The sequence below is a fragment of the Taudactylus pleione genome, unplaced genomic scaffold (assembly GCF_031769625.1).
Source record: "Taudactylus pleione unplaced genomic scaffold, aTauple2 ptg000202l, whole genome shotgun sequence".
NCBI lineage: Eukaryota > Metazoa > Chordata > Amphibia > Anura > Myobatrachidae > Taudactylus > Taudactylus pleione.
In genome coordinates, this window is record NW_028284604.1 from 10,622,505 (window position 1) to 10,635,269 (window position 12,765).

The 12,765-nt window shown below is 44.1% G+C and overlaps 1 long non-coding RNA gene across 4 annotated transcripts in view; it reads right to left on the bottom strand.

Moving 5' to 3' along the window:
• Positions 1-6,831: 6,831 nt before the first annotated feature.
• The window catches only part of LOC148518124 (uncharacterized), a 134,394-nt gene continuing 128,460 nt past the window's right edge, over positions 6,832-12,765 (bottom strand). For 2 of the 4 annotated variants that reach the window (XR_015879219.1, XR_015879218.1), the window contains one exon: positions 6,832-8,236. This is a non-coding gene — a long non-coding RNA (uncharacterized LOC148518124). Of the gene's footprint in view, positions 8,237-12,389; positions 12,486-12,765 lie in introns of those variants that run through there. The other 2 variants (XR_015879221.1, XR_015879222.1) reach the window with 2 other exon arrangements.

Below are 12,765 nucleotides of genomic sequence, written 5' to 3' on the forward strand. Positions count from 1 at the left end.
TCAGTGCGGCCGCCCACAAAACGGTAGGTGTTCCTTAAGGACGCCTCCATTTTGGAAACCACAAAAAACGGGGCGAGCTGTCGATCAACATCGACAGCCGCCCCTTTTGTAGAGAGCTCCGGAGCAAGAGAGTTTCTCTCTCGCTCCGGGGCTTGAGCACGCGCAGTGCGGCCACTGCGCGTGCGCAGGGCTAACTATCGACCCGGTTGCGAGCACATCAGTGCTTGCGACCGGGTCTGAATGAGACCGAGTGTCCTTAACACAGTGCTCCTAATGGATTTTTTTAGTGCCTGGTCCTGAACACACAGGACAATGCCTCAAAGTGCTCCTAATAATTTTTTTGTGCTGCAGACCGGTCCCACACCCTCTCCCTCCGGTCTCCTGTGTGAAATACCAATTGATCACGAGGGAAGGACTTTAATATGCAATCCAAAAACACGAGATCCGATGACTGGAAGATTCATGTTTTGCCTCCTTTTGGGATCCGAGCATGGCGGGAAGACCTGAGTCGGATCTCATTTCGACTTGGAGCCCCTAAGTTCATTTGTGTTTGGTTTCCAGGAAAACCGAACTGCACATCTCTAATCTCTACAGCTATGTTATAAATGCAGCTTCCAGAAAGAGTAATGTATTTACCAACACCATTGAGGACTAAGGGCCTGATTCAGCAAGGAACGCAGATGTAAATGCAATAGCGATTACGCACGCAGTCTCACTGCGAAAGTATGCTAATCCATTACGATCGCTATGCAATCTCAGCACACTTTACCTTACACACACACTCACTTTACCTTACACACATCCGTAATGTTTAGCAGGACTGCGAAAACATCGGTACAATCGAGTACCATCGCCAGGGCCGTAACTAGGGTAGTGTGACCAGTGCCATGGCACAGGGCACCAAAGAGGCTCTTCACGGCTCTGACCATCACAACCTCATGCACACTTGCACAAGCCCTGACCTTACTCAGAAATTAAACATAGAAACATAGAATTTGACGGCAGATATGAACCACTTGGCCCATCTAGTCTGCCCCATTTTTAAACATATTGTTACTTCAACCCTTATTGATCCTTACTTCTTCTGAAGGATATCCTTATGTATATCGCATGCATGTTTAAAATGCTCTACTGTTTTAGCCTCTACCACCTCTGATGGGAGGCTATTCCACTTGTCCACTACCCTTTCTGTGAAGTAATTTTACCTCAAATTTCCCCTGAACCTACCTCCCTCCAGTTTCAGAACATGTCCTCTTGTTCTAATACTTCTCGTTCTTTGAAGATGTCTCCTTCCTTTACCTTGTTAAAACCCTTTATATATTTGAAAGTCTCTATCATGTTCCCAATATCCCTTCTCTGTTCCAAACTATACATAGTAAGATCTTTTAGTCTTTCCTGGTACATTTTGTGGTGTAGACCTTGCATCATTTTAGTTGCCCTTCTTTGTACAGTTTCTAATATATTAATATCCTTTGGAGATATGGACTCCAGAACTGAACACAGTATTCGAGATGAGGACGTACCAATGACCTATACATTGGTATTATCACTTCTTTCATTCTGCTACTGATTGCTTTCCCTATGCAACCAAGCATTTGACTTGCCTTCCTCTATTGCTTTGTTACAATGTTTGCTTGCCTTTAAGTCACCTGAAATAGTGACTCCTAGATCCCTTTCCTCTTCAGTACTTTTCAGTATAGTGCCATTAATACTATATTTAGCCTTTGGATTTTTGAGTCTCATATGCATGATCTTGCATTTTGTGGCATTAAACTGTAGTTGCCACGTTCTTGACCATTCCTTTAGTCTACATAGATCATCAATCAATTGTTTTACCCCTCCTGGTGTGTCTGCCCTGTTGCATACCATTGCTAACTTTCACCCATGCTTTCAGGCCTCAGGCTGCATAGCGCACCGCAGTGGATCATTTATGCACACCCCTGCAACAGCATTCAAACGCACTGGCATGCCTGCGTTCAGCCAACCATCCCTCCCGTCACCACCTACAAATTACTCTGCGATCGGTCTGCGTAGATCGCAGTCCCGATCGCAATGGCTAGTTCGCGCACGTGCACTGTGATGCATATGAATGCGTGGTATGCAACAATCGACCGCTTGCATGTGTATTAGCAACTGCGTTCCTTGCTGAATCAGGCCCAAAGTCTAACACATTGCTGTTTAAGGAAAAGTCGAAACAATAGTACAATTTTTTTTCATTGCTTTTCATGCTGTATTTTTCCTGTACCCTGATAATTTAGTTCCTTTATGTTTTGGATTCAAAGTCACCTCTTGCACCCAGGATGGGGCTTATGCAAATCCTTGCAGATAGTAATGACAGTTGCATTCACAAGTGGATGTATAGGGTCGGTACAGCCACATAGATCCGTCCAAACTCTGAATACAGGCAGAAATCTACAGCTATTTTCAAGCACAAATTGCAGCCACCAATGCAACTGCTTTGCGTGTATCTTTGAATCAGGCCTTATGTCATACTTGACTAGACCCTAGCGGAGGGGACAGCCAAGTTGGCACTGGTGGGGGCGGGTCTAGGGGCTTGATATTCGGCATCATGAAGCGGGAGTCTGAGCAATGATGAGCAATTCAATGTAAATTTCTTCATCGGTACAGACCACTTTACTGGAGAAGTGGGCAGCCGCAGCCAGGTAGCTCCAGCCTTCGGGAGACTTGCCTACTTTCTAGGTAGCCGGTAGCGATTTATAGGAGCCCCTGGCAGTTCCGGGAGCGTTGGTAAGTATGCCCTTTGAGTTTTCCCAAAGCATTTCTGCATAAGAATCCCATTCCTACCCAGATCTGACTGTTGACAAACTGACCTTCTTATAGTTTATTATAGTGAGTTGTATGCATGGAAAATGTTTTCCTTTTTTGCATAAATCTGTTTCAATGCTGTCATTCCCAAACATGGAACCAGCATATTTAGCAATTAATGAAATTGCAATTTCTAAGTATATATTAAATGCTTCAGTAGAAAATGGCAAATGCATCTGCAGTTCTCATTGTTACCACTGCAACACCTGCACCATAGAGTTTAAATGGATATACAGTATACATCTAAATAAACATCACATTCTAGACGACAGGATTTTTTTTTGTGATTTAGTGCTATTGAAGTGTGTTTATATGCTATTGACATTGATTATGCTTATTGTGTTTGGAAAGACTTTTGTATGTATCAAATGTAAATGAGCACCTAAAAATGTTTCAGCATTGCAAGATGTTTCCATGGGAACTGCCATCGTCTTGTTCATTCGTTCTGCATTTCTTTTTATTTTTTTTTTGGACAGATTTCAGTAAGTTAAGTACCATTAATTTTGTATAAAAGAGAAATGTTGCATTTTCATGATAGAGCGGCTTTAATAACAATTTGCTTATCAGTGAGTTAAACATCAGCTGTAGTGTTGGCCATTTCACTGATTACAACTATTATTGATAATTGCAGATGCTTTGGGTCCTGATGTACTTTACTTTTTAGTTTTGAAGATATAAGAAACGCTTCACATAAAGGGAAATTGATCATACAGCCATGGCCAAAAGTTTTGAGAATGACGCAAGTATTGTTTTTCACAAAGTCTGCTGCTTCAGTGTTTTTAGACCTTTTTGTCAGATGTTACTATGGTCTACTCAGGGCCGGCAACAGAAATCTCGGTGGCCAGTACACTGATGTCTCTGGGGACCCCAGCTTCTCACCATCACCCCGTCCTCGCACATCACTCCCCTGCAGGGCCGACACTACCATTAGGCAAGTTTAGGCATGTGCCTAAGGGCGCCAGCCACTAGAGGGCACCGATGGATCCACAAAAAAAAAAAGAGAAAGGGATGCCTGTATCAGTCCCTGCCAGCCTCCGTATCTCCCCCAGCCCCTGGCACTGCAATCTCACCTCCTGTCAGTCCGGTAGAGTCAGCACTCAGCAGCAGTGATGACAGCCCTTTCTCCTGCATTCCCCTCCTTCTCTACGGAGCTGCCAGACTGTCACTGACAACAGAAGCTCTGCCCCCTAAGCAACACGAGGAACAGGCCTGCTGCTGCAGCTGAATGGAGCCAGATAAGGGTTGTCTGTTATGTATGTATGAGTGCTGGCAGTTGTAGTGTATGTGTGTGTGTATGAGGGCTGGCAGTATTAGTCTGTGTATGAGTGCTGGTAGTGTTAGTGTGTGTGTATATGAGGACTGGCAGTATTAGTGTGTGTATGAGTGCTGGTAGTGTTAGTGTGTGTGTATATGAGGGCTGGCAGTATTAGTGTGTGTATGAGTACTGGTAGTGTTAGTGTGTGTGTATATGAGGGCTGGCAGTATTAGTTTGTGTATGAGTGCTGGTAGTGTTAGTGTGTGTGTATATGAGTGCTGACAGTGTTAGTGTGTGTGTATGTATGAGTGCTGGCAGTGTTAGTGTGTGTGTGTGTGTGTGTATGTATGTGTGCTGGCACTGCAGTGTTAGTGTGTGTGTGTGTGTGTATTTATGTGTGTATGTATGTATGAGTGCTGGCAGTGTTAGCGTGTATGTATGTATGAGTGCTGGCAGTGTTAGTGTGTGTGTGTGTGTGTGTGTGACACTGCTGTGCATATTATAAACAGGATGCAGTCAGGAACCGACAGTCGAAATTGCCGACCACCGGCTTCCCAACTGTCTAATCCCGGCAGGGGTCTAATGACAGGCATCAAGATCCCGATGCCTGTCATTTTACCTATGCCGGGAGCCCGAAGCCCGGCGTACCGATCGAAGGTAAGCTGGGCGGTGAGCGCGGAAAACCTCGGGTTGGGGGGGGGGTGTTTTAGGTTAGGGGCTCCCGGGGGGGACTTAGGGATGGGCACCTACCCGGGAAGGTTAGGGTTTAGGGTTAGGCTAGGGGAAGGGGGGGTTAGGGTTAGGCACCCCTGGGGGGAAGTTATGGTTAGGCATCCCCGGGAAACTAAGGTTTAAGCTGCGGGGAAAGGGGGATTAGGTTTAGGCACTTACAGGAGGGGTTAGAGTTAGGCACTTGGGGGGGGAGGTTAGGTCTAGGGGGGTTAGGTTAGTAAATTGAAAAAATTCTTACCTGTCGGGATCTTCACTGTTGGTGTTCCAGCTTTGGGATTCGAACATGCGTCCGGCGGTATTTCATACCGATCCCTTATAAACTGGGGACTCTGATGTGTGGCATATTATGAATTGGAGGGAGCAGGGGCAGTTGTTGAATGTTGCCTAGGGTGCCCGGACACCTTGCATGTGTGATATGTAACGCATGAGAATGGTAGCTAAACGATATACCAACCTTAACATAAAGTAAAAATACACTATGACTTACAGTACCACACTGTCTCTGTGGGCCTGATTCAGAGCCGGACGCTATTTGCGCTCGCTCATCCAGAAAAAGGGGCTGGCTATTTAAATTGACTGTTCGCTCTTTGCGGTCTGTTGATGCCTCTATGTCTGAACGAGCGAACAAAACATGCGGATGTTTATTTGTAAAAACGCCCCCTGGCCGCTCGCATCATACGTCATCTCCGCTATTTATTAGATTAATCGAGTACATAGAAAGGCGAATGAACTGCTCACTATTCATGTGGTTGCATTTTCCTACCGCAATCATGCGAGCCGTTCTGGCTAAAAGACACCCAACTGACGTGGTCGATGACGCTGCTTTGTTAATTATGCACATCCTTAAAACGCCCGTTTTGACCTTTTGGCACGCCTGCGTTCGGATCTCCACTTCCCGTTTTCAAGCACCTTCCCCTGTTACCACCCACAAACGCCTCATCCTGTCACTCAAATTAGCAGGCATTCGCTATTTTGCGAGCACACGATTTTCGGCCGCACTGACTGGTTCGCGCATGCGTACTAAAACCCATACGCATGCGCAGATGTGCGAACATCGCTCGGAGCGAGCGGCCGCTTACGAGCGGCTCTGAATCAGGCCCTCTGTCACTAACTATGCAGGCTGTAGTTCTTGTCTGCCGTCTCTTGCAAGGTTTTCCTTATGTGCACTGGATGCCTCAGGGGTAGGAGGAATGGTGTTAGCAGCCAGCCATTCTCAGTCCTCAGCCCCTCATCACAATCCTCAGCCCAGAAGCCCTCCATCACCTTCTTCCATCCCCAGCCGCCATCACCTTCCTCTGCCTCCAGCCCGTGTGACCTTCTGCCCCCAGCTCCCATCACCTTCCTATGCATCCAGCCTGTGTCATCTTCTGCCCCCAGCCTCTCACCTTCTGCACTCAGCACCTTCTTCTGCCCCCATCACCTTCCTCTGTCCCCAACCCCATCACCTTCCTCTGGCCTCAGCCTGTGTTACCCTCTGCCCCCAGCAGCTTCTTCTGCCCCCAGGCCCTTCCTCTGTCCCCAGCCCCCATCACCTTTCTCTGCCCCCAGCCTGTCACCGTCTGCCCCCAGCACCTTCGAATGCAACCAGCCCCTTCCTTTGTCCCCAGTCCCTATCACCTTCTTCCCCAGCACCCATCCTGTTCTCCTGCCCAACACCCCTGTTCCTCTAACATCACCAATCCTCTCCATAACGCAGCCTGCCTGATGGGCAGAGATGTGCTGTGATGTGACCTATGATGTCACACTACCGCGTAGCTCATAAGGTCAGACAGCACAGCAGTCAGCAGGCCAGGGCTGTAGCTGAGCCACCGGAAAGAGCCCAGCGCTGCCCGGGCCAGGCTACAAGGGACAGAGCAGGGGCTGAGTGGCGGCGCTATGGCTCCCAGTGGCCTGCCGGCTTCAACAGTGAGTCCGCGGCCCTGTTTTGGGACCATCTGGATCCCGGGGCCCGGTACGGGTGTACCCTTAGTCCCCCTCTGTCGCTGGGCCTGTGTATACTGAAGTAAAATTTACAAGCATTTCATAAGTGTCAAAGGCTTTTATTGACAATTACATTAAGATTATACAAAGAGTCAATATTTGCAGTGTTGACCCTTCTTTTTCAAGACCTCTGCAATTCACCCTGTTAATCAACTTCTGGGCCACATACTGACTGATGACCACCCATTCTTTCAAATCAATGCTTGGAGTTTGTCAGAATTTGTGGGTTTTTGTTTGAGTTTCCTGGCCATGGACCCAAAATTTTGTTGTTTTGTTCCCCGAGCCACTTAGTTATAACTTTTGCAAGTTGCTTCATCTTGCTGGAAAAAGCATTGTTCATCACCAAACTGTTTTTGGATGGTTGGGAGAAGTTGCTCTTGGAGGATGTTTTGGTACCATTCTTTATTCATGGTTGTGTTCTTAGGCAAATTGTTAGTGATCCCACTCCCTTGGTTGAGAACCAATCCCACACATGAATGGTCTCAGGATGATTTACTGTTGGCATGACACAGGACTGATGGTACCGCCCACCTTTCCTTCTCCAGACAAGTGTTTTTCCAGATGCCCCAAACAATCTGAAAGAAGATTCATCATAGAAAATAACTTTACCCCAGTCCTCAGCAGTCCAATCCCTTTACCTTTTGCAGAATATTAGTCTGTCCCTGATGTTTTTCCTGGAGGGAAGTGGCGACTTTGCTGCTCTTCTTGACACCAGGCCATCCTCCAAAAGTCTTTGCCTTACTGTGCGAGAAGATGCATTCACACCTGCCTGCTGCCATTCCTGAGTAAGCTCTGCACTAGTGGTGTCTCAATCCCACAGCTGAATCAAATTTAGGAGACAGTCCTGGTGCTTGCTGGATGTTCTTGGGTGCCCTGATGCCTTCTTCACAACTAACCCCCTTGCAGTTCTTGATGATCTGATAAATGGTTGATTTAGGTGCAATCTTACTAGCAACTATATCCTTGCCTGTGAAGCCCTTTTTGTGCAAAGCAATGATGACTGCACATGTTTCCTTGCAGGTAACCATGGTTAACAGAGGAAGAACAATGATTTTAAGCTCCACCTTCCTTTGAAAGCCTCCAGTCTATTATTCTAACTCAATCAGCATGACAGAGTGATCTCCAGCCTTGTCCTTATCAATACTCTCACCTGTGTTAACGAAAGAATCACTGACATGATGTCAGCTGGTCCTTTTGTGGCAGGGCTAAAATACAGTGGAAATGTTGTTGGTAAGTATGGAGCAAAGCAAGGAAAGCAAAAACTTTGCACCTTCATAAAACCATGTTTCACTGCAGGTGGAGCAGATTTAAAATGTGCAAAGAGATTTAAGCTGGCCATCCAGTATACAATTTTCTGTCAGATATCTGTCCAATTTGGCTGGTTGGAATGAAAATCTGGTAATGTATGGGAGCAAATGACAGTCAATCATATGGTTTTAAACACTGAAAAAAAGGACAAAAAACAATTGTTCAAATGGCTATTTTCTAGTGTATGTGAGCAAATGGACGGTTGTATTTGCACCCCTTGCATTGCAACATGGTTTGTTTGTTTTTCTGCTAGGTCATACACACACATCAATTTTGTTACCAACGATTTTCTGAACAATTTTCTGTCAGATTATCTGTCAGATTATTGGTGCGTACACATCGTTATCGACTGAACGATATCGTTATCGTTCAGTCGTCCACTTTATCATCCATTTTTAACAGCAAAACAATGAACGATAATGATGATGCTCGTTCCCGCGGGTCATTCGTCATTATCGTTCATTTGGTAAACATGCAGGCCCACCTGACGATATCAGCAGGTTGCTGCATGTTGGGGAATGGGGGAGAGAGCCCGGCGCTGAATGATATTGTTAATGATATTGTTCAGCGGGTGTGCTCAATGTCATGAACGACATTGAGCACATCCTGCCGGGGACACACTAGACGATATCGCTCCTTATCTGTCAGATTTTTTAAAGTGTAATGAACGATTTTTTTGAACTACAAATGATTTTTGTAACTTCTCTTAATGAAAATTGTTCAGTTGGTCAGTCAGTCAGAATGAACAAACGGGAATGCGCATGAATGATAATCGTTCATCGTTATAACTCAGAAACTGAACGATTTTTTCAACGATTGAACGGTAAACGACGTCATCAACGATAATCGTTAAAAAAATCGTTACGTGTGTATGCACCAATACTCTTAACTGAATATCAGGTTCATTGCCTTAATCCCATTTTTTCCACCTGAACTAACATGGGCTAAATGAAATAATTTATACGATTTCATTCAGCCCTGATATTTTTTCTATTTAATTTAATTTAGTCCAACTAAATATGATTGGAAATTAGCAATATAAATGATGAATTGTGTGAATCTGATTGGTGACTGCTCAAGGTAGGTAGACAGCCACACAATCACAGAACTATGATGGTCATTTATAAACTGAGTAAGAGGAAAATGGCACAATGCACAATTGCTCCTATTTCTACAGAGAAGCACATGGATTAGCAGGACGTATGATTACACTGATCATGTGTGGATTGCTCCCTGTTGCATGTGGAATCTGCTGTGCTATGTTTGCAATGTCACTGGCTGTAAAATGATAGGTAAAGTGATAATGCATCTGGGAATGTTTATCACAGGCTGTGAATATATAACATATGGTAATCTGGGGAATGATAAACAAATAGGGAGGTAACAGAAATCCGTCAATATAAAAGTAAAAACGAAAAGATTTTCATCAAAATAGATTTAAAGCCGTATTCAATTAGATTCACCCGGCGACACTTTTTCGCCTCCCGGACTTTCCGCCTACTTCACCTGTTTTGTAGGTGGAAAAGTGTCACGTGCATCCCCGCGTATCCCCGTATTCAATTTGAAAGTAGGTGAAAACGGCACCCGGCGAAACTGAAACAGGGGGAAGTGCTGTCAGATTTGGGGAAATCAGCCTGATACCCCCCAAAAGATGCACGGACCTCATACTGCATAAGGGATCGCAGTGGCTAATTTATGCACGCCCCTGCAATGGCATGCAAACGCACTGGCACACAATTGTATTTCCTCAACCACCCTCTGTCACCACTTACAAGTGGTGCTTACTGTCAATCATTCTGCAAAGTGTCTGCATAGCCTCTGCGATCAAAGTCCCAATCTCAATAGCTAGTTCGCACACACACACTGCGATGCATGCGCAGAAAGGAACAATGGGCCAATTGCATGCGTATTAGCAACTGCGATCCAAGGTGAAGACCCTAAGTTCTTTATTCACTTCACCAGGGCCAAAGGGTTTCTCCTGCTTTCGTTTCTCCAGCAAATGTTACTGCCAGGACACAACTGACCTTTCCCAACAGGCACACTGATGATGGTGATGAGTCAACTCAACCAGAGAAACATTATGATCTGGTCAGGCTTAAAAGAATTGCCTACATATATTGACACCTCTACCGTAACTAAATCGGATACAGTAATCATCAGTAGAAGGGTGAAGGATTATTTTATTGATCATGTACAGATTAGCATCTAACAGTCCCTTTGAATACAGGGAGGATAAAAACTACAAATTCTATTAGGATACCTTTGTTGTGGATTCCAGTGAGGATGAGCTAATATTGAGTGATGATGATATTAACAACAGTGATGAGGGTAATGGTGAGGATGATGACATCATGAACTATAGGGATTATTAACTGTGTTAGCCTTAAGCTTATTGGTAGCTTAGTTAAACCAAACCACCAAAATGTTTTCTTATGTGGAGCCAAAACAAACCACCTTCAGCCACAAAAGCAACAGTCCTTCCCACTGAAGTGCTTGGTTAGTTTAATTGTGCATTTTCTTTTTAGTATACAACATAAGGTTGGGTAGGAGGGACCAAGGACAATTCCATTGTCTACCACTTTTCATAATTGGTTTTGCTAAGATTGTGTGTGTTTGAGAGGCAGCATATATTACTGTACTTACTGGGTGTTTTGGCCCTGAATCAAAATTGTATCACTACAAAGCAAAATTCTGACCGCATGAAGACAAGGTTACAAGTCTCCACGTGATTATCACCACTATGCTCCTGTAGTGATGGTGACAGTATGAATACGTGAAAATATTATGGAGAATAAAGAAGTCAGTTGATTATCTCAAAATACTAATAGGTGCCCTCTGGTAATGAGACTCTCTTTCATACTCCCCCTTATTGGAGTATAGATCATTCGATTTACTCAACATTTGCTCCTTCAGTAAATGCTGATGTATCAGCTTCAGCTTCTCAAAACTCTTCTGGAGATGACGGCTGCAGCATACATCTCATTTTGGACAGCCACTAGTCACATACGTTGATGTTCTGTATCTTGCAAGACCATCCATCTTCAACGTCTCTAGCAGCTTCTCCACAGATACAGACTATATAACATTGATTACAGCCTGAGCTGTGATAGACACGTTAGCCCCACTAATATAGCATGCAATGCTTGTGAAGCTTCTGGCGACTATTGCTCAGTTTGAATTTCCTTATAGTAAACAAATGTTTTACCTTCCACTAAATACTCAATCTCCAGTCACCTGTGCTAGACTCTGGCCCAAATTACATGATTTTAGTGGTTTGTATATATTTTTAAAGAAATCCAAAACCAATATCAAAACAATTGAGGATTCTTTTGTCAAAACCAAAACACAACCAGGATTAAAAACCAATCTCAAAAACAGGGGTCTGTGTGCATCTCTACTTGTAATAAAGGGTCATGCTGGACACCCTGGAGGTGTGGCTATTAGCTGTGTGGGTATAGAGCATAAATGGGCACAGAGGAGCCTAGGTGAGAGCGGGTGCTAATTACTTGGGCCCTGTTGGATGGGCCTGGGCCAGTTGCTGAGGGGAACAAATTTCCCCTTTTGCAGCCTGTGGCGCATAGTATTTTTAAAAAATCGGCCAATATATCTGTCAGTTGTATACCCAGCTTTACCCAGTGATGTGGGGGCCTAGGTTGTGTTATGCGTATTATGCAAATTAAATTGGCTTGCAGCAGAGATTCCATCAAACATCCTTCACATTAATTAACCTCATCATACTAGTCTTCTACTCATATTTTGGTAATTCATTAATATATAATTTCCTAATATAAAACATCACAAGCTTATTTTAACATTGAGTTATCAGCAAAATATTAAGTCACAGAATGTAATGAAAGACCATGTGTAGACACGTTGGAACAAGGGAGGCCAGTCTTCTAAACTCACAGTTCATTGGAATGCAAAGCAAATGATGCCCCTGCTGACATCTGCACTAAGCACACAAATTAATCACAATCATCAATCAAGAGAATTGCACTTGAAAGCAATCACATGAGTATATTCTGTTTGGGAAGTTAGTAAATATATGAAAAGAAACAGCATTTTTTTACTGTAATATAACCCTGTAACAATCATTTCTGTGATTTGTTCTTCATATGCAAAACCAGCAGTCCCAGAATGTAGTCAAAATTTCAACATGTCAACAGTTATGATATAGTCATTGTTAATATGTCAACATTGACCATGTCAACATGTGCAGAATGTCGACATGTTCACAGTGTCGACATGTGAAATCTGTATACTAAATAATTATTTGTGTATGCAAATAATATATAGTATGTTCTTTCTGTTATTTCTGCTCTAGGAGATCAGAGGAGACGGAGGCCATGGTGGGAGGAGTGGGGATGTGGCACAATCCAGGCATCTGGAATTACATACAATTGCACAGGGTGGAATTGTCACTTCAAAGTTTAACCGATAACAATTTATGTCCACCCCCTGTATTCATTTAAACATTTCCCTTTCCTCCCTAAAATATTGATCAATTTAAGTTTATTTTTGGCTAAAATTAGTCATGTCTGAAAACACATTGAGACTATTATTACGGGATGTATTCATGTGCTGCTGCCGGTCACAATCCCGACAGTAGAATGGCGGCTAGGGATTTATGATAGGCATCGAAACACCGATGCCTATCATAATCC